At 43.2% G+C, this 23,215-nt stretch overlaps 1 protein-coding gene across 3 annotated transcripts in view; it reads right to left on the minus strand.

Moving 5' to 3' along the window:
- Positions 1-8,599: 8,599 nt before the first annotated feature.
- Positions 8,600-23,215, minus strand: part of meak7 (MTOR associated protein, eak-7 homolog) — a 92,449-nt gene continuing 77,833 nt past the window's right edge. For 2 of the 3 annotated variants that reach the window (XR_013299537.1, XM_077595846.1), the window contains exon 14: positions 8,600-14,337. The gene's annotated coding sequence lies outside the window, so the exon portion shown is untranslated. The remainder of the gene's footprint in view (positions 14,338-23,215) is intronic. The other variant, XR_013299536.1, reaches the window with a different exon arrangement.

The raw sequence follows: 23,215 nt of genomic DNA on the forward strand, positions 1-23,215 counted from the left end.
CACACACACACACACACACACACACACACACACAGTAAAACCTCTATTTGAGCGGCACCTCTAATTGAACGTCACTACGGGGGAAAGTTTGAAAAATAGAGCAGCATGCCGGTGAAATAGAGGTTTTTCTCAACCTGAGAAGGTGGTCAGATGGCAAGCGCCTTCTTGCCTGGGATTCATACATCACATTAGCGATGCCACCTATTTATACAGGCCCCCGAGTTCTACTGGAACGCCCCATTCAAGGCCAAAGTACAAACTACGAGAACTGGATGTTGCACGGTGAGAAGAGCTACACCAAATTCGGCAACATACGAGCACCAACAAAGGAAGTTTATCTGAAATGGATTGTCGATGCTTGGTATCATCTGCTGAAGAATCTAATCAACAAGTCGTTCAAGGGATGCGGATTGACCAATGATCACGACGGCTTGAAGGATTGCCAGATCCATTGTTTCAGGTCAGATGGTCCGATTCAGACTGGTTTGCAACTTCTCCAGCAAGTGCGAGCCAATGCTGGCGACGATACATATATTCACACACACAGTGGGGCAAATAAGTATTTAGTCAACCACCAATTGTGCAAGTTCTCCTACTTGAGAAGATTAGAGAGGCCTATAGTTGTCAACATGGGTAAACCTCAACCATGAGAGGCAGAATGTGGGGAAAAAAACAGAAAATCACATTGTTTGATTTTTAAAAGAATTTATTTCCAAATTAGAGTGGAAGAAAAGTATTTGGTCACCTACAAACAAGCAAGATTTCTGGCTGTCAAAAAGATCTAACTTCTTCTAACGAGGTCACACTCCAAACTCTACTGTGGCCAAGACCAAAAAGCTGTCGAAGGACATCAGTCACCAGAGACAAAATTGTAGACTTGCACCAGGCTGGGAAGACTGAATCTGCAATAGGTAAAACGCTTGGTGTAAAGAAATCAACTGTGGGAGCAATTATTAGAAAATGGAAGACATACAAGAACACTGATATTCTCCCTCGATCCGGGGCTCCATGCAAGACCCCGTGGCATCAAAATGACAACAAGAACGGTGGACAAAAATCCCAGAACCACACGGGGGACCTAGTGAATGACCTACAGAGAGCTGGGATCACAGTAACAAAGGCTTCTATCAGTAACACAATGTGCCGCCAGGGACTCAAATCCTGCACTGCCAGACGTCTCCTCCTGCTGAAGCCAGTACACATCCAGGCCCGTCTGCGGTTCGCTAGAGAGCATTTGGATGATCCAGAAGATGACTGGGAGAATGTGTTATGGTCAAATGAAACCAAAACAAAGCTTTTTGGTAAAAACACAGGTTATCGTGTTTGGAGGAGAAAGAATACTGAATTGCATCCGGAGGACACCATACCGAATATGAAGCATGGGGGTAGAAACATCATGCTCTGGGGCTGTTTTTCTGCAAGGGACCAGGACGACTGATCTGTGTAAAGGAAAGAATGAATGGGGCCAGGTATTGAGAGATTTTGAGTGAAAGTCGCCTTCCATCAGCAAGGACATTGAAGATGAGACAAGGCTGGGTCTTTCAGCATGACAATGATCCCAAACACACAGCCAGGGTAACAAAGGAGTGGCTTCTTAAGAAGCATTCCAAGGTCCTGGAGTGGCCTAGCCAGTCTCCAGATCTCAACCCCATAGAAAATCTGTGGAGGGATTTGAAAGTCTGTGTTGCCCAACGACAAACTCAAAACATCACTGGTCTAGAGCAGGGGTCGGGAACCTTTTTGACGAAGAGAGCCATAAACAATTCATATTTTCAAACATTATTCCATGAGAGTCATACTCAGAATTAAAAAATAAAAATACATGAAAATGTGAGCATTTATTAATCATTTCACCACTTTGAAAGTAAAAAAAATATCTCAATTCTTTTGAGATCATTTTTTCACTGTTGCTAATCAATGAGTATCAATGAGAGTATGCATGCAGAAGATCTTATGATTAAAGAGTCGCTAGAGATAGTGTCGGCGTGACGCTCCCATTGGTGCGTTCGGGACTTAGGTCTCATCAGCGGCTCCCATATTTTACCACACAGGTTAGCGGAGAGCCATATACACTCATCAAAAGAGCCACGTATGGCTCCCGAGCCATAGGTTCCCTACCCCTGGTCTAGAGGAATGGGGCAAATGACCAGCAACAGTGTGTGAAAAGCTTGTGAAGAGTTCCAGAAAACGTTTGGCCTCCATTATTGCCAACAAAGGGTACATAACAAAGTATTAAGATGAACTTTTGGTATTGACCAAATACTTATTTTCCACTATGATTTGCAAATAAATTCTTTAAAAATCAAACAATGTCATTTTCTCATGGTTGAGGTTTACCCATGTTGACAATTACAGGCCTCTCTAATATTTTCAAGTAGGAAAACTTGCACAATTGGTGGTTGACTAAATACAGACGCTCCCCTACTTACGAACGAGTTAGGTTCCGAGCGATTGTTCATAAGTTGAATTTGTTTGTAAGTTGATTCAGTGCTATATTTTGTATTATAATTTATGTTTAAGGCCTATATAAGTATATTGAAGGTTTATATAAGTGCATTTGTATGTTTAAGGCTTGTATAAGTAAGACACATTGGTTTGTACTGAAAAAAAAAATAATAAAATGGAGAGAATATGTACAGTACTGTATAGAGAAAGAGAGAGATTTATGTATTAGAAACTGGCCGAAAGAAGCGATCTAACGACGATTGCACAGTTTTCTTCTTTTTTTCCATCATAAATGGTAGCACTGTATGGCATCATTCAATTGATTTGCAAACTTTGTGCAACGTTCAATATTTGGGTCCTGCTGCTCGATCTTTCTGTTTAATAATAATAATCGGACATAGGCCATGTCGTCATTACCACAACACAAAAAAAGCCTACTTGTCATCACACGCAGAAACTGCGTGTGACGAAATTGATGGTGCTTCTCCATAAGCTACGTTTAATCGGCAAAAGACCTAAATAAGTGTAAGTTACGGACTTGTAATTTGTCATTCCGCTGTTGTGGATACAGGTCGCTTACCTCTCGATTACATACAGGTCGCTTACCTCTCGATTACCGCACACTGTCTGCCACTTACCTTCCTTCAAGTCAGCTAGTAGGAGGCAGATCACCAACCAAACATCTATTCATATGCCGCAGAAGGGAATGTGTGCGAGTTTAGATGTCTGATGGATGTGGGGAAAAAACTGTCCTTAAGCCTATTTGTCCGAGCTTTGTGGGACCTATAGCGTCTGCCAGAGGGCAGCAGCTGGAACAGATTGTGACCAGGGTGGTAAGGGTCCCCTATGATGTGCTTGGCTCTGCTGAGGTAACGCGGGCTGGCAATGTCTTCAAGTGAGGGCAGAGAGCAGCCGACAATCCTCTGGGCAGTGTTAATCACTTTCTGCATGGCCTTTTTGTCTGCCGCCGTGCTTCCGGCGTACCACACTGTGATGCCGTACGCCAGGATGCTCTCTACAGTGGTTCTATAGAAGGTTCTCAGAAGATTGGAGCCCAAGTTGTTCTTCCTGAGTACCCTGAGGAAATGGAGTCGTGTCTGAGCCTTCTTCACCACTGCCGTGGTGTTTGTAGACCATGAGAGCTTGTCCGTGACGTGGACCCCCAGGAATTTAAAGGACTGGACCCTGTCTACACATACTCCATTTATGAGGAGTGGGGCCAGATCTGTGCCGTGTTTGCGAAAGTCCAAGATTATTTCTTTAGTTTTCGTGGTGTTCAGTGTGAGATTGTTCACCGAGCACCACGAAGACAAATTGTTGACCTCATCTCTGTAAGCCGACTCATCCCCTCCTGAGATGAGTCCGACCACAGTGGTGTCGTCAGCGAATTTGATGATGGCGTTAGACTGGTGGGTGGGTGCACAGTCGTAGGTGTACAGGGAGTACAGAAGAGGACTCAGTACACAGCCTTGAGGGGAGCCAGTGCTTAGTGTAATGGAGGAAGAGAGGTGGGGACCAAGTCTAACAGTCTGTGGGCGGTTGGTCAAGAAGTCCTTTATCCAGCAGCAGATTGAAGAGGATAGTCCAAGGTGGGAGAGTTTGTCAGTCAGAATGTCCGGTTTTATGGTATTGAAGGCTGAGCTGTAGTCAATGAAGAGCATCCTCACGTAGTTCCCAGGGTGTTCCAGATGGCTCAGTGCTGTATGAAGAGCAATGGCAATAGCATCATCAGTGGACCTGTTTGCCCTATAAGCAAACTGGTGAGGGTCAATTGAGGGAGAGATTGTATTCCTGATATGGCAGGCTACCAACTTTTCAAAGCACTTCATGATCACAGGCGTGAGGGCAACAGGCCTATAATCATTCATGCTGCCAATGGTTGGCTTTTTGGGGACAGGGATGATGGTGGCAGATTTCAGACAAGATGGAATGATGGATAGTTGCAGGGAACAATTGAAAATATTTGTGAAGACTCCAGCCAGCTGGTCAGCACAGGCTTTGAGCACCTTCCCAGGTACTCCGTCAGGGCCCGCAGCCTTCCTGGTGTTCACAGACCGCATTACCAGTCTCACTTCCTGTTCCCGGAACGTCAGTGTATTGCTGCAGGGTGGTGGTGGGGGTGTTGAGACTGGGCCTGATTTGTCAGTCTCAAAGCGGGCAAAGAAACGGTTCAAATTCTCCGCTAGTGAGGCATCTGCATTAACAGACATAGTATTGTTGTTGTAGTTGGTAATATGTCGTATTCCTTGCCACATCTTCTTTGGGTTATTTTCTGTGAAGTGCTCCTCAATTTTTTTGGTATATGCTACCTTGGCCTTTTTAATGCCTCTTTTCAGCTCAGCTCTGGCAGCGCTATATTTTATCTTGTCCCCTGATCTAAAGGCAGAATTACGGCATTTGATGAGTGCCTGTGTCTCATTGGTCATCCAGGGTTTTTGGTTAGGAAAAACCCGTATTCGTTTATCTATAGTGACGTTGTCGATGCAGTTTTTTATGTAAGAAAGAACAGAGTCCGTGTAGTCCTGGAGGTTGTCGTGTACAAAAAGTTCCCAGTTGGTGCGGGAAAAGCAGTCCTGCAGCTGACGGTCGAACGATTCAATGCCCGTGAAACGCTCACCACTCTCACGCGCATCAAGCTTCGTTATTATTGCCACTCGTTTCAAATGAAATGGCTTGCCTCTTCCTTGCAACTCCTTCAATAGAAGCCTTTCACTTTTTATGACGGTCGAACGATTCAATGCCCGTGAAACGCTCACCACTCTCACGCGCATCAAGCTTCGTTATTATTGCCACTCGTTTCAAATGAAATGGCTTGCCTCTTCCTTGCAACTCCTTCAATAGAAGCCTTTCACTTTTTACCAACCATATTCAATAATGGATGCACGAGATATTTAATGATACAAATGAAAAAGGTTCTTTGCACACTGGAGATACATTCACGCACTTCCGCATTGCAACGAAGAAGAAGGTAGATGCTGGGTGAGCTGAGCTCTCACAGCGCCAGGCGTCGGTATTAGCGGCGGAAAGAAGTACTACTCTGAAAAAAGCGCGAAATACAAAATTGGACTTTTGAACATTTTTCGACTTAAACGCAATTTGCAGACATGTTCGTATGTACCGTTGTTCGTAAGTTGAATGTTCGTAAGTAGGGGAGCGTCTGTACTTATTTGCCCCACTGTAGACTCTCACATTCGGGCGGCCCGGTGGGGCAAGTGGTTAGCGTGTTGGCCTCACAGCTCTCAGGTCCTGGGTTCAAATCCTGTTCACGTCCACCTGTGTGGAGTTTGCATGTTCTCCCTGGGCCTGCGTGGGTTTCCTCCGGGTACTCCGGTTTCCTCCCACATTCCAAAAACATGCATGGTAGGCTGATTGGACACTCTAAATTGCCCCTAGTTATGCGAGTGTGCATGGTTGTCTGTCTCTTTGTGCTCTGCGATCGGCTGGCCACCGATTCAGGGTGTCCCCCGCCTCTGGCCTGGAGTCAGCTGGGATAGACTCCAGCACCCCCCGGGACCCTAATGAGGATAAAGCGGTTCAGAAAATGAGATGAGATGAGGAAGGGATATGGTTATTGTGTTGACCTCGTCTCGTCACGGCCGCATCTACGTCGAAACTCCCTCATAATGCTGGTTCAATTTTTATTCCTCGGAGGTAGGGTGTCTCAGTCCATATGAGAAAACGTTTTTGTATTTACTATTCGCAGCAGGCAGAGGTTTCGCATGCAACGACACACGTGCCTCTCCAGAGGGGAAGAGCGTTCACTTCCCTCTACTCCAGGGGTCTCAAACTCAATTTACCTGGGGGCCGCTAGAGGCAGAGTCTGGGTGAGACTGGGCCGCATCAGGATTTCCACAAGAAAAGCGCTGATAAAACATTCCAACGTTATCAAATATCTTTATTTTTTAACAAAAAAAAATGAATTAAATAAATTAACTTAAAGATGAATAAAAAATAAATAAATCAGTAATAAAAAAAAAAAAATAATAATAATGAGCATACAGTAGATATACACTGGCTGGCTAAGTAGAGAAAACTAATTATTTTTATTCCGTTTCAAATGTCTGTATTAACAGCTCTTTAACCTTTAACTTTCTGAACTTGAATGGAACATTGAACATGAAATATTCTGAACACGGCTTCTCTTGCCTACTTCTTCCTGCTAGAGACCTGGCAGCGCTTCTTCTCACATAGCTGAGTCACATTTGGCTTGAGGGAGGAAGCAGTGGAGACCCCTCAGTAGAGCTTGAAGATGCAGATAAGTCTGGACCTGTACTTGGACTTATTGAAGTTCAAGGTGGAGAAGAGCTTCTCACACAAGTATGTGCTCCCAAAAAGGCACATGGTCCGCTTGAACATTCAGGAAAGTTCAGGGAAGCTGGGGGTCAACTCTCTCAAAAATTGCCCAAGCTTGTCTGCTTCTCCATCTCACCTCCCTGAACTTGGCTTTGAGTGCAGAGTTGCACTGCAGGTCAATGAGCTCCATTTGAAGCTCAGGAGGGGCATCTTGCACATCAAAGGAGAAGGGGTCCGCACAAATTTGAAATGTGGCTTTGTGTGTCTTGAAGTCTGCAAATCTGTGATCAAATTCCTCCTGTAGCTTCGAAATGGCCTCAACATACTTCTCACCACTGAATGGTGTGCCTGCATCCACGAGAGCCTTGCATGCTGGGAAATGGCAAAGGTTTGTCTGAGAGAGCTGGGCTTTCCATAACACGAGTTTAGTGCATAATGCTCTCACGTTGTCATAGGCAGCACTGACAAGTTGCCCCTGGCCTTGTAGCTTCTTGTTCAGTACATTAAGCTCATGTGTGATATCAACAAGAAAAGTTAAGTCCATGAGCCATTTGGGATCACTTAGCACAGGAACAGCAACCCCGTCTATCTCCATGAAGTCTTTTACTTCTGCTCTCAACTAAAAAAATCTCTTCAACACGTTTCCCCTGCTGAGCCAACGTACCTCAGTGAAGTAGAGCACATCCCCATATTCTGACTCCATTTCCTCTAAAAAAGCACGGAACCTTCTGTGCTTTAAACCCCCGGATGTGATTTGGTTGATGCATTTCACACGACAGACATCACATTGTCAAACTTCAGGCATCTGCTGCAAGGGCCTGCTGATGGATAATGCAGAGCTATGGCCTCCTCCACATCCTCCTCTTCCAGTTTTTTTTGAACAAGTGCTACCAGTCCATTCTTCCTCCCTGTCATTGATGGGGCTCCATTGGTTGTTATTCCAACAAAGCTCTTCCATGGCAAACCGGCATTCTCAATGGCATCACACAGCTGGCGAAATATTTCCTTAGCGGTGGTCTGGCCATGCATTGGAATTACTGTGAGCAACTCCTCCATTACTTCAAAATTGTCATCAACACCACGGACATATATTGCGAGCTGGGCAGTGTCTGTGATGTCTGTGGTCTCATCAAGAGCCACTGAATATACACTAAAACATTGTGCTTTCTCACACAGTTGATCATAAATGTCACTTGACAGGTGAGAAATGCGCTCTGCCACGGTGTTGGCAGAAAGGCTGATGTGGTTGAACTGACTTTTCTTTTCTGGACAGACAATATGTGCAGCCTGTAATATGCACTTTTTGATAAATTCTCCTTCTGTGAATGGCTTTCCTTCTTTAGCAATCAACTCACAAACGGCGTAGCTAGCTTCGACTGCTGCATTACTGTCTTTGGTAGCCTTCTTGAAAAAATCCTGTTGCCTCAGAAGACGTGTTTTAAGACTGGCAACCTGGTTGGCTCTCTCATCTCCCTGGTATTTTTCGTACTCCTCAGCATGTCTCGTAGTATAATGACGTTTCAAATTGTATTCCTTGTGCACCGCAACTTTTTCAGTGCAAATGAGACACGTCGGGGTGCCCCTGTGTTCAACAAAGAAATATTGCACTCCCCGCTTTTCTTGAAACTGTCTGTGCCCATCACCGACCTTTCTCTTCACAGCAGGCTTTGAAAGAGACATCTCTGGGGCTCTGTAATATGTTTCCACTTGGAATGAGTCTCGGGTTGAATTTTAACTTTCAGTCGTGCGGGTCTGTGGCTCATGCACCCTTTCGCTCAACGATCGTATCGAATTTCTTAAGTGTCAAAGCTGGGTTGCCACGACAATAATCTTCATACAGAGGAAGCAGCAAAACACGTGGTAGTTTTTAACTCCCGGCCGAAGGAGGTTATCTGGAAGGGAGGCCTCATCTCGACCGCTCTCAAAATGGTCGCCGCTCGGTCCGCTTCCTTTGTTCTTGGCTAGCCCCCTTGGCTAGCCCCCACCCTTCCTAAGAAGGGGGCGAGCGGACGGACAGAGCCAGCGTCCACGCCGAGATCCCCCAACCAGATACGCCGTCCGCTCGGTCGGTGATGGTATTTAATAGAAGTTTAGGCGGAGACAAACTTTAGGCGGGAACACGAAAAGGGGTGTGTATATACAAAGTGATGACAGGCCTTGACCTGTAGGTGTCAGTAAAAATTCTATTCTAGTTACTAAATTCATAAGAGTGCAGAAGGGTGCAAGATTAAATATAAGAATACAATTCATATTTCACATTTCCCCCCTGTTGTGACTTGAAAGAATTTTCATTAAATATATCAATTTGTATCCCTCCCCTCCAGGTTCTACAATACAAATATCATTGACAGTTACTCAACAGGGTATGGAAAATAACAAAATCACATGTCAAAGCAGAGGCGAGAAATAATGTAATCAGTGGTAAAAATTCCTCTACGTCCCTCTTAATGAGCGAACCCAATATTTAAATCAAGACAAACACATTTGCATAGAGTACTCGTCACACTTCGAAAGAATGCGATAATCTCCAGTATGGTCTGTCATGCGGGGATACTGTGTCACTATAAGCTACTAGCGTGTGCTGGATTGTGTTTTGAATCATAACTTTCATACAGGGGATTACACACATAGAAAAAATACAGAACAGTAGCAAAAACCGCAAGGTTGCAATTTTAAACAGAATTGAGAATCATGACCCGGTTATTAACCACGACCACAATGATACACCTACGGCTGAATGATCCTGGGCCATGGTGTTGACTAGGGCCTTTATTTCAGCTACGGCACGAGTAATGTACTGGTTTCATCTGGGATGAAGGTGCAGCAGTGTTCTCCCATCATGGCACACACATCTCCATCTTTGGCTGTTATCAGATCCAGGACTATCGGTCCTGCAACTTCCCTAAGGGCTTTTAAATCATCTGCTATACCCTGTAGGGCCTTGACTGTTTGGTTAATGAACACTCATGTAACAGCTCAATGTCTTTACACATGATTTTCTGGGGGGGTGGACCACAACCTTTGGTCAACAGGAACATCATCGCCCCACATTGAGGTGTCAATTCCAGAATGTTCTTTCATCTTGCTGTTGAGGGATCGAAGGCCCTCCAGGGCCTTGGTTAAACTCCCGTCAGCTGCTGTGTTGTTCGGGATGAACGTGCAGCATTGGTCGCCAAAGATGGAGCACACGCCACCTTTCTCTGCCAGGAACATGTCAACAGCAATTCTGTTCTGGAAGGCCATCAAGGAGGTCGCCGACAACTGTTCATGGATGGCTGCAAACCCTTCTTCCGTCCTGTTCTGGAGTCGTGCAATTTGGTCAGCGAGCTTATACTCATCTGGTACGCCGCGGGGAACCCCGATGTTGTTGATGTAGGTTGAGTCCCCATCGCCCCATCCAAGAGCGGACCGCTTGGCTCTGCCTTTCCAGTGATGAGGCAGGACGTTTCCTGCACTTGTTTTCCAAGTCGAGTCTCTGTGGGCGGGGCGTTCAGATACGCCCAGGCTGTCACTGACAATCCAGTCACTGTGATGTGGGTGGCAACAGCTTTCACTGTGACTTCTGTATAGAGGTGCAAAGTCTATGGGAGGTCAGGGTTAAGTGAGGCGTGCTCGTGGCAGGTGAGTAGACGTTAGATGAGTTTCTTCACGGACAAGGGTTTTGACACCGTCCGACTTACAGTCTACTCAAAAGTCACCTGTGTCTCGAACGACCTTGAATCGACTTTGACTTTTCAGTGATCTTTGCTGCTGTGGAGGTTGGTGAGTTGGGCCACGAATGGGTCTTCCCATCGTGGAGAGAACCAGGACTTCCTTTTATGACTCGGATCAGGATCCAGTCACCTGGCTTCACCACCTCCTGCAAGATAGAGAAAAGGATCACGGCAGCTTACATGTTCTTTGGATAAGTTTCTCTCCTTCCTTAGTCTCTCGTCATGGTTCATCTTCCCATAGAGGAAGTTGGAATGGTCTTCCATGAACTATCTCAAAAAGGTGTTAATCCCGAGCTAGTTGGTACTATCTTCATATATGTTTTGGCCAGTGTTAGGCGTTCTGGCCATGGCTTATTTATCTCCCCCATGGTTTTCTTAAGCCTTGGTTTTATCGTACCATTTGTTCGCTCTACTTAGGTGTTTTGCCATGTTTTGCACTATGCTGTTTGCAAAATCAGCTCCATTGTTACTCCAGCTGATTCTGGAGATCCCATGTTCTTTACAGATCAATAAAATAACAAATTAAACAGTTCCTACAAAAATTTTAAAAGTAGGTATTTCGATGTCCATCATATCTTCCTCCCTTTTGAGACATTTATGGCTCAATTTTGGAATAAATTTTTGGTAGGCACGGTAGGCCTTTAGCTGTGTACAGTTCGTCTGCTGACTGTTCTTGAGATCGGCTCAGTTTTGTTGTTGTGTATGCTGCTGTGTTCTGTCGTTGTCTTCAACACGTGCTTAACATTTGCTTACGGCTATTTGGTTCGGCTTAATACCCCAATGAACAAAAATCGCACCAATCTTACTTATTCCATCACTATAGTTTGTGAAAATTTAAATGCCTTATCAGTCAAAATCAAAAATGCTAGCTGGTATTCTATTATGATCACTGCTTCCTTGTTAAGATCAAGAACCCTATTTGTTTTTCCCTTTCCTGTAATTACACAAATTAACTAATCATACTAAAAATAGGAAAAATACAAAAAGCAAACCAGGGTGCTTTCTCCCCAGGAAAACAGCTTTCCCGTTCTCTGTAACAGTTAAATTCACGTCAATTAATATCCAGAAACAAAATGCACACATTTATCATTCTGAATAGAATTGAACCCACTAAATTGTAATCGCTCCTTGTTTGTCAAGGTTAATATTTTAGCATAATTGTATCCTTTAAAGCAATTAAAACTCATTACTTATAAAATGCATACTAATCAAGTCCCAATTCATTTAACAATGTGTATTGCGTTGCATATTAACTCAGTTGTTTGAAATTCAAAATATCCCAATCTAGTAGTCTTTTTATCAAATGTAACATCCCATTGTCTTTGGAGTTTGTCAATCATCTCCTATAAAACTTTCTTAATCAAAATTTCTCAATAGTCAGGCATAAAATTAAAATCTAGTAACATTTCTATCCATTGTAGTTTATTTTCTCTCTAATTGTTTACTTTAAAATCTGTAGGAAGATCTAGTCTTAATTGTTTACTTTAACTATCTGTAAGAAGGTTTGGTCTCAATTGAAACGCTTTCACTTTTTTATGGAGACAATAAAACCAATATAAAAAATCCTTATGGCTTACAGCATTGCCTGAGCAATAATCTTTCCAATCAATATTTGAGTGCTTGCCATTTCGTCTGATTACGTCAAAAAGTTTATCTTACCTGTCTCCTCAAACGTTTCAACTGAGAGAACCTTCTTACAGTGCACAAAATGGATCCCGCTATTTTCATGTCTGCTGGTTGGTCAGGAACACGTGTGTTGAGCACCCAGGCTCCTGGGACCGCCGTTGGTCCAGTCTGTTTTCTGTTGGGAACCACAGTCTCCTCCTGCTAACCCAAATTCAGTGTGTTCCTTTAAAGTTTTTTCTTTTATGCAGATAGCCAGATTAGCCTCATCCTCTAGTTCCAATCGTGTAGTGAATAATGGCGTTTGGTATGGTCTACTAAATAGGATGTCCATATTTTGTTGTCCGGTTGACCTCGTTATGTAGGCGCAATGATTTCATAACAAAATATGGAACCTTTTTTCAATTCAGTCAATTATTCTGTTAACACAATTTGGATGCCATTATCACAATAAATCAATAGTACTTTGGAATTTCATATCAAGCACTGTCTGTTTTTTGTTTTTCTCAGTGCTCCTAAATTTCGCATAGCAGATTTGTTTCTCCACTTCAAGTTTCACGTTTGGAGTACTGCTGCTTTTACCATTAAAAATTTCCTTGGACTAAATATTTTTCCATAATTTGGCGTTGCCATCCGTGAAACGGCTTATTGGCAAATTCCGAAATCGATTCCAATTTGCTAAATCATTTTCCACTTTGATACCTAACCGATTGATCATATCTCGGTGGTCGGCCAATCAAAAACACAAAAGGGACAAACAACCTTTCACGCTCACACTCATTTTCAGACATCAGTGGTGTGCAATTTTTTTACTGGTGAAGAGCGCCATCCCCAGTCCTGGGGCTTCTTGGCAGCTAACCACCTTTCGCTGTGTCATGGCAAGTCATTCTAAAAGGAAATAGGTCAATGTTATTTGGTTGGCATCAATTGTTTGATTCTTAGGCGATCCGTGATATTCTAATCGTTATTAATATGACTCGCGCTAAAGCATATTTTATCTGTTGATGGGCAAAACAATGACATATCATCCGTGCACTGATGACATGTCATGATGTTTATTGCATCTCAGGGAAATTATGCCTATCCTAAATTAATTATTTTATCTAAACTTGTCAGGTACAATTTACCTAATACTTTGGATAATTCTTAATACTTAAGTCTAAATCGCAATTCACTCTCTTTTTGGTAAAATAGCTAAATTGCTTTTGTTGAATTGCTATTCTGCTCCAAGATTGTGTTTATTAGAGGACCCATAATTTGTCACTAATATGTTATATTGTCAATTTTCTGTCTCTAACTCTCTTCTTTTCTTTCTATTACTGTCTCTGCTCCTCCTTGCTTCATGTGTGGAACGTGAGATGTAACCTGAGATTTCTTGCATTCCAGCCTCCCAATACCCCCCCGTGCTCCTGGCCCCTGCGAGTGGAGCCTGGCACGAGGAGTGGGCTGAGCAGGGGGGGCACTGTTTCTGAACAGGCCTAATATATATATCTTCCTGGGTTAGTGGAAAGTGAGCTGGGGAAGAAAGGCAGTTTTAACTTCAGTTGGCTCGCCGCCATTTTTTCCTTTGTTTCCTCTCACATGTGGTCTGCTTTTCAACCCCCCCACCATCCTGTCTCAATTCACCCTCTCTTAAATACTTATTTTTATCCGATTAAACTCCTATTTTTCGCGGCAATCATACTTATATCGTTTATGAACGCGTCATAGCGTACTTATATATATATCTATTCATATGAAGATTACTTGCATGCGTTTATAGTTTTATTCTATTTCTTTTTTTTCTTTATATCGAGCTCTTTCATTATCTTGGCACTGTATAACAATATATTTTTTCTATATTTTTAACACAACCCTCGAAGTGCCTTGGCGGGGAGGCGCGACCTCCTCCTCTGTCTGCTTTCCAGGCAGATAGGCCGACACACAGCCTTTTATCCTGCTGTATACTATTAAACATCAATCCGACACACAGAAAGATGCCTTTCCGACACACAGAAAGAAGAATCTCTGACACACAGAGAAGAGTATACGCAACTTTTCTTTTCTTTTTTTTACGAATGAAGCATTTCCCTTCCTCGAAGGGAAACGGGGCCTTATGCTGGGTTGGATTCTACAAATTAATTTTAAAAAAGTGCCTTACCGTTTTTTGGTGCCTCCTCTGTACGAAAGGATAATTCGTAATCCGTTTCCCGGGCCAGCAGGCCAGATCGCCCTCTCTCAAGGCTGGAGTAGCCGACGTCGAGCCATCCATCCTTCTGTCGATCTGCCATGGCCGGAAAGCAGAGAAGAATCCCGGGTTTCAGGCACCAAAATGTCAAAGCTGGGTTGCCACGACAATAATCTTCATACAGAGGAAGCAGCAAAACACGTGGTAGTTTTTAACTCCCGGCCGAAGGAGGTTATCTGGAAGGGAGGCCTCATCTCGACCGCTCTCAAAATGGTCGCCGCTCGGTCCGCTTCCTTTGTTCTTGGCTAGCCCCCTTGGCTAGCCCCCACCCTTCCTAAGAAGGGGGCGAGCAGACGGACAGAGCCAGCGTCCACGCCGAGATCCCCCAACCAGATACGCCGTCCGCTTGGTCGGTGATGGTATTTAATAGAAGTTTAGGCGGAGACAAACTTTAGGCGGGAACACGAAAAGGGGTGTGTATATACAAAGTGATGACAGGCCTTGACCTGTAGGTGTCAGTAAAAATTCTATTCTAGTTACTAAATTCATAAGAGTGTAGAAGGGTGCAAGATTAAATATAAGAATACAATTCATATTTCACATTAAGTGTCATGTTAACGCACTTACTGTTAAGTTTCAGTTTCACTCGCGGAGATGGCTACAGACACTGACACAGGCTGGATCACAGATCATAGCGCCTCATTCAGTTCTATGCTGAGAGCAGCGGAGGAGTGTGCGCGCCGAGCGGAGTGATCGGCTTCACAGCTTCTCCTCCTCCCAGCTGATTGGAGGAATGAATGAGTGAGTGAGGCACTGGACAGCCCAGCCAATGTCCCGCCCTCCAGAGCCGTATACCTCACCGTGATTGGTTCATTCAGCTCCGAACACAACAAGTGTCATTCATATCAATCTTGCGGGCCGCACGAACATTAATCTTTCATATTAAGACGGGGGCCACAAATTATCGTCCCGAGGGCCGCAGTTGGCCCGCGGGCCGCGAGTTTGAGACCCCTGCTCTACTCCTTTAGCGTCAATACTTAGGAGGCATTTTCAACATCAACTCAAAACTATATTTTTTCTCCACAGGTGATGTGGGTGATGCAAAATTCACTCGCAACAAAACAGAAAATGGGAAGACGTCGTGCATCGCGGGCCTTTACATAATATTCGGCCTAACCCTCATTCTTCTTCTATGGTGAAATATTGCTTCTTCTTCAGTGCTGAGAGCCACCCTATTATACACCGAAGAAGCTGAGCTGTGACTTCCGCCATTTTTATCCCGTCTTCTGCTTGCGAGTTTCAGCGTGGATTTTGACATTTTTCTGAACTCTTGTATACTTAAAATAAAAAGAAAGCAATGTACTGAAGCCGCGATTGTTGAAGCAGCAAAGTGGTGAAGGATCACAATACATTCCGAAAATCAAAAAAAGAAATCAAAAGTAATAGTCTGCTGTCATGAATTGGAAAAATAAAAAAATAATAATAGTAATTTATGAATTTAGCGCCTTGTTGTCATCCAACAATGCTCAACCATGCAAACTGAAACTTTGCCTGGGTCATGAATAGCCAGGTTTTGGCTTAGGTGGATGAGTTGCTGTAGATTTTGAAGTTCAAATTGGTTATTTAATTTGATTTATTACTCACAGGGGACATTTGGTTAAATATATAAATTTGAAAAAAAAAGATTAATATCCCTAAAATGTAATTTTGGATCGCATGTAGACGCAATAGACTGCTGCACCCTCATTGCAGGAAGGAGTGCTTCCGCAGATCCTTTTTTTACAACGCAATTGTAAACGGAACAAACAAATTTAAATTAACTTGGATTAATATATACAGACACTCAAACATACGTTTAATGTAACTTTACACAAAACTGAATTCTAATTTTGTTGTAATCTTTTGTTACCTTTGTTTTCCGGGTTGGCGGTTTGCCACGCCTCCACCCTCACGTTCGCTATCGATGGGCTGTTTGCTGTTATACTACGTATTCCCTTCAAAATATTCCGAAAATGATTCACACAAATGTCCTCACAATAGGATAACCCACGACCACTTGCCAACGAGAAATAGTCTTGTAGTACATTTTAGCGATCGCTCTGCTGCTCATAAAGACCGGCTCGCAACTCCCTCGTTGTAATGGCTCTGGTCGCAGCCGCTTTGAACGGCGCCTATGAGAGAGAGTTGCGACCAGAAATGTTACAAAGAGGGAATTGCGAGCCAGTGCCGCTGATGTTCTTAGGAGCAGCGAACGAGAAGTAATATAATACTCCTCGTATTAGATAATAAAAATAACAGGAAATGCAACAGCTGAGCTTACCCACGTATTGATTGTGGGTAATGAAGTTTCATTCTGAGAAAGAGTGCCATTGCCTATAGGCGTTGTGTGCACGAGTATACTTCATTACCCAGAAAGCCCTCTTTTTGCCCGCGCATGCGCGTTGTGCGTTTTCTGGTCGATGCATAGGAGAAACTCGTCTGAATTAATCGTTCAGTGCTCGTAGATATTGTTATACACGAAAGAGATGCAAAAAAGACAGTGCCATGGCCACCAGGCTTGGCCGCATCACGAAATTTTGATCGCATCACGGGCGAATTATTCGATCGAAATTTCCGTCGTAAGACGAGAATATTGTATGACGAGCGGTCGTATGACGAGGTACCACTGTATTTAATGTACGTAAATGTGAATGTTCTGAGAGTATGCCACATGGTGTTTTGTCAATATCACTGAGATCAGTCATAACAAAACTTAATTTGTAAGTCACCAAAGAGGGAACAGATAATTGTTTTGTGTGTGAATGTACCGTATTTTCACGACTATAAGGCGCACATAAAAGTCTAAAACTTTCTCCAAAATAGACAGGGCGTCTTATAATGCAGAGCGCCCTGTGTGAGCTCCGAGCTCCGGAGCCTGACTGAGCACTTCTTGCCGACATGCTTCTTATATAGAGAAAAGGCGGACGTGGGTGGAGTCAGACGCTAAAGGCGGACGTTGGTGGGGAAAGGCTTGCGGAGGAGGTGTGTGGGAGAAGACGCTAAAGCTACGCCCCTACAAGTTTCCTATATATACACTAGTGTGGGCATGCATGTGCTCAATTGCAAAACGAAGAATGAATAATAATACAAAGAGTCATGCTTACGAAGCTCAGTTCAAGCTTCAAGCCATCGATTATGCAGTGGAGCATGGGAAAAGAGCAGCGGCAAGGGCATACAACATAAATGAATCTATAGTTCGCAAATGGAGAAAGCAGGAGAAGTAGCTTCGCCAAGTCAATAAGAGGAAGCTGAGTTTCCGTGGGAACAAGGCAAGGTGGCCCGGCTTGGAAGATCAACTGGAGCAGTCAGAGCTGCTACCCAGGAACGTGGTGCCCTACGTTTGGATGAACAAACAAAATCCGCGTTCCAGTGGCAGCTCTAGCGCTGCTGAGGGTAATCCTCAGGCGCCTGAGGTGACTCAACAACAACAACAACAACTGGAGCGGTGGATTCTTGGTCTAAGAGCAGCTGGGAGAAACGTCTCCACAGTCACCATTTGACTGAGGGCAAAAGCGCTTGTGGAAGAACTGAAAATTGAACATTTCCAAGGAGGACCGTCGTGGTGCTTTCGTTTTATGAAACGGCACCATCTGGTGATTAGAGTGAGGACAACCGTGAGGCAGCAACTTGCGGCAGACTACATTGAAAAGTTAGCCGTTTTCCGCACCTACTGCACCAAGAGGATTACCCACAAACCTATACAGCCAAACCGCATAACGAACATGGACGAGATACCGCTTACTTTCGACATCCCGATGAACCACACTGTCGAGAAGAAGGGGACCAGCACGGTAGCGATACGAACAACGGGGCACGAGAAGTCGGTTTTTACTGTCGTTTTCGCTTGCCATACTAATGGGCAGAAATTACCACCAATGGTGATTTTTAAGCGAAAGACGCTGCCGAAAGAAAAGTTTCCAGCCGGCGTCATTGTGAATGCGAATCCAAAGGGCTGGATGGACGAGGAGAAATGAGAGAATGGCTACGTGAGGTCTATGTCAAGCGACCGGATGGATTTTTTTCACGGCTCGCCGTCACTTTTTATTTGCGACTCCATGCATGCTAATCTCACATCAATGGTGAAAAACCAAGTCATGAAAATGAACTCGAAGCTTGCCGTCATTCCCGGAGGCTTGACCAAAGAATTACAACCGCTCAACATCGGCATCAACCGGGCTTTCAAAGCAAGGTTACGAGCGGCGTGGGAGCAGTGGATGATAGCTGGCGAACACAGCTTCACGAAGAGTGGCAGGCAGCGCCGGGCTTCTTACGCTACGATTTGCGAATGGATCGTGGCCGCCTGGGCGAACGTGTCTGCTTGCACGGTTGTTCGAGCTTTTACCAAAGCAGGCATCATTTCTAAGGAGCCACATGGCAATGATGGTGACTCTGAGAACGAAGAGAGGGGACCCGGCGTTTTGGAAGACTCATTTGGGCAATTGTTTAATTCGGACACAGAAAATGAGGACTTTGATGGATTTGTGGGTGATGAGGACGTGAGTAAGTTGCTAAATAAAGTACAACCGAACTCAGTTTTGCTTCCGTTGTCTTTTTAAAAACGTGTTTTTAGCGTGTGGGTGTAGCGTGCATTTGGTGCATGTAGCACCAAATGAGTGTGTTCGCCGTCATCCTGGGTGTATTGACAAAATAACTATCCCAGCAGTCACTGCGCACCGGAAACTGGAAATAGTCTGGGGCTGCTTCCCGTAGCCAGCGCTATTGCGGTTCGATATTCATCCACATATAATATATATATATATATATGCCATGCCTGGCTGCGTCTAAAAAAACGGTGCGTCCTTTGTGTGTTTAAAATACAGAAATAGCACTCGTTACAGACACTGTGGCTAAAAATATGATGCACCGTATAGTCTTGAAAATACGGTAAGCATTTTTTATTTGGTACTAATTGGAATTAACTATAGTAGAAAGTGGTAATAATGCTGGAGATTTGGATTAAAAGGCGATTTGAAATGGTTTCTGTTCAGATTTAATGAGCGGACTATGACAATTAGATGCCACTATAGGGGATATTACACGTTTTATAAATTAGTAAATGTTCCTAAGGAACGGTTTACCCATAAATATTAAGGGAGTTTTCTTTTCATATCATAATTGCCGCAATTTTCACGTTAATAGTTTATACAGTGCCGTGAAAAAGTATTTGCCCCCTTCCTGATTTCTTTTTTTTTTGCATATTTATCACAAACAAAGGTTTCAGATCATCAACCCAATTTTAGTATGACAGACAAGCCAAGGAAATAGAAAATGCAGTTTCTGTGATTTTATTTACCAAGGCAGAAAAAAATACAAACTTGTCTGTCCCTTTGTGAAAAATTACCACATTTACTCGCATGTAGTCCGCCCACGCATATAACCCACACCCTGAAAATGGCCTTAATTTTTTTTTATTTTACAATTTCTCGCGTATAAGTCGACCCCCTGATTCCCAATTTTCACGTCCAAATTCATGGTTTTAATAGGGAGTAGAAATTGGATTGGATAACTTTATTCATCCCGTATTCGGGAAATTTCGTTGTCACAGTAGCAAGAGGGTGAGGATGCAGAAATAGGAAAGGCATTTTAGACATAAATAGATAGGTAATAAGTCAGTTAATTAATAAATACATGAATAAATAAGTGTGTCTCTGAAGTATATGTTGTACTCTGAAGTAAATGTTACTTTGAAGGGAAAATCTTAAGAAAAATCATCACAAGTGGTATTTTTGAGATACTGAATGAATCAAAAGCACATGATTAGGGTCAATATCATAAGGAAGTTAATGTGCCTGTCTTTGTAAATGCAAAATATAAAATAATTCAATTTGAAAAAAGAAGTCAATCTTGATGAGAACCTGATGCTTTCTAATGACAGAAATTACAATTTTCCTACCAGAAGTTTAAGATGTTCTGGCAGCCATATTGCTTCTAATGTCAAAATATCTCAATTCTTTCGATGGTTCATATTACTCCAATAGTTGTTACTTTCGAACAAGAAATGCAACGAAAAAAAATCAGAGGGGAATTTTGTTTTATTTCAAAATCAAGGCTACTCGCGTCTGGCCAGTCAGAGCACGTTTAACTAGGTTTAGGCACTGCCCTAGGTAAGATGGCAGCCCGGGACCTAGGTAAGATGGCTGTGCCCTGAGCGAGCAGTGACAGGAACGTGAGTTTTATCACGTTTTATGCAAGATACGTACGTTTTCTTTCTTGAATTTAATTCATAGATGTCAAAATAAATTTAGTTTAGCATTTTATGTTTATCTTTTCTCTGTTTTGAAATAAATGACAGTATCGGCCGCATTCGCTTACATCATGACGCAACGGCTCCATTTTGTCATGACGTCATCGTGTCACGGCGCCGTCAACATGCAGTTTTTTGCATGTCGTGTTTTTATGCGCATATAAGCCGTACCCTCGATTCAGTCATCATTTTTTGTCCGACAAAAGCGGCTTATATGCAAGTAAATACGGTAATTGCCCACCTTTTTTAAATCACAAAATAAATGTGACTAATCACAATTGTTGGAAAGCTGAGCTCAATTTCACAGGCCAAACCTACACCTGATCATCACCACGTGTCGACTCAAGAAAACACTTAAATAGAATGTGTCAGACGGAGTGACGGAGGCTACACGATCAGAGCATCATCCCACAATCCAAAATAATTCAAGAAGAAATGCAAAAAAAGTGATGGGCATCTATCAGTCTGGAAAAGGTTACAAAGCCATTTCCAAGACTTTGGGGCTCCAGCGAACCATTGTCAGAGCCATTATCCACAAATGGTTTTAAAATGTGGATTGCAATTTGCAGTTCAAAGGAACATCTCTTTTGAAATGCAAATAGAAGGACCAAGTAAGGAAGTAGGACATATGTGTGACTACTTACGCAATTTGAGTGACAATACAACCAAGACACTTGATTAGAGTGAGCAGAACTGTTGGAATAATGATTAAAACCTTTTAAATCATTATTAGTAATATTTAATTAAAATAGGAAAACATATTTCAACATAACTGCTTACACTTGCAAGAATTGATTTATAGCCTTATTACTTATTGAAAATGCTTACAACACATATAGAACATTCCATAATAAACCCAACATTTCCCTCCTTTTACTACGTGTGTTATTCATTTTATGGCAAATCCGAGATGAGAGGGATATCTCCGTTGGCTGTTTTAATTTTACCCGCTTAGGCTCTACTCGTTCGGCAGGTCTGAAAAGCAGAAAACAAAATCATTTTCGCCCAATTCATCCTCGGAATTACCATGCTCCTGAAATTCACTGCTCCCCTCAGTACGTTTCATCAGCAGAGGATATAATTCATGCAATTTAGAATTTGTAGGGGAAATCGCAGTGGTTATAAGTCGGCTTATCAAAGATCTTAAGCAGGGAATAATACAACACCCACATAATGTCAAAATCGTAGCAAAAAGGGCTATGGAAAATGCAACAGATTGGGCCAAATCCTTATACTTACCAAAGGACTTATGCCACCAGCTCTCCCAGGCGGATGCTCCGACTCCAGAATGCTTCTTCATATTGCGGTTGAGGGTCTGCAGGCCATCAATGGCGCTGGTGAGGGACCCCCCCCCCTCCGGGTGACGTGTTGTTCGGTATGTAAGTGCAACACTCATCTCCTAACATTGCACACACGCTCCCTTGCTCCGCGAGCAGCATATCAACTGCTATGCGATCCTGGAACGCCATTAGACTAGTGGTTGCCAGCTGTTCCTTTATTGCCACAAATCCCTGTTCAGTATAATTTCCAAGTTTTTGGACATTGTAATGCAGGTAATTTATCCGATCAACATTTTTGTTTGGAGTAATTAAAAGAAAAATAGACTCCCAACCTGCTGCGATCGGATTAGCCAGCTTATACTCATCTGGTACGCCCCGGGGGATGCCAATCGCATCAATGTATGTCGGATCACCCTCTCTCCATGCCGATCGGCGCCGTCGCGAGGGGCCCCCCATCATACCGGATTTCTGTGCAGCCAATTGTATCTCCTCTACTGTAGATGGAAAAACAGACACTGGTAAGAGCAGTGAGACCAAGGCACAAAGTCCTGCTGCATTTTGGCAGGAGTCGCTTTTCTTTTTGTTTCTGTCCTACTATGCCACCGCCGTCCTCGAAAGGCTTATCAGCGATTTCAGAAATATTCCACCTTGATATTAGAATATTGATATATCTTGGTGGCTAGCCAATTAAAACACAAAAGACAGACACTCATCCACGCTCGCACTCATACTCAAGGAATTTAGAGTGCTCCCCCAATCATCCATAATTTTGGTTTGTTGGAGTAAAACTGGAGTACCCAGAGAAAACCTACGAATTCTTGAGGACACCAGCAATACTCCACACTCCGGAAGGTCTGGATCCACTCCGCATTAGTAGATCCTCGAACCGCAAGGTTGATGCCTGAAGAAACTAGATAATTAATGTATTAGATTCACATGCCACATATCTAAAAATAGAAATTTGTTCAATTGCCACCGCCCCTTACCCCAGTCAGTCAGCATGTGTACTGCCATGCGAGTGGCTGTGATTAACTATCTATTCGCCAATAATGCAATAACGGAAAAGTTGTGACACATTGAAACACACACACCCCCTTTAAGTATTTTAACCGTTTGTAAAAACTTTATCTCCATGTTCTGCATTAAGTTACACCCCCTTTCAACGCTATCGAATTTTGCCCATTCTAGTCAACCCTTCTACTTAAAGCATTTCTCAAAGGTTGATATTTTATAATTTGGAGATGTTATTTTCTAAACATAGACATTATTTCATCACTTGTTTCACACCATGAAAGGCCCCACCAGAATTTGTTGTAGATATTCCCCTTTATCTAAGCTTGTTATTGCCAATCGTTATCACCGTAACATTTAGGTGTATTAACCCCATAATTGCAATGCAGTAAGTTTTGGC

The sequence above is a fragment of the Stigmatopora argus genome, chromosome 3 (genome assembly GCF_051989625.1).
Source record: "Stigmatopora argus isolate UIUO_Sarg chromosome 3, RoL_Sarg_1.0, whole genome shotgun sequence".
NCBI lineage: Eukaryota > Metazoa > Chordata > Actinopteri > Syngnathiformes > Syngnathidae > Stigmatopora > Stigmatopora argus.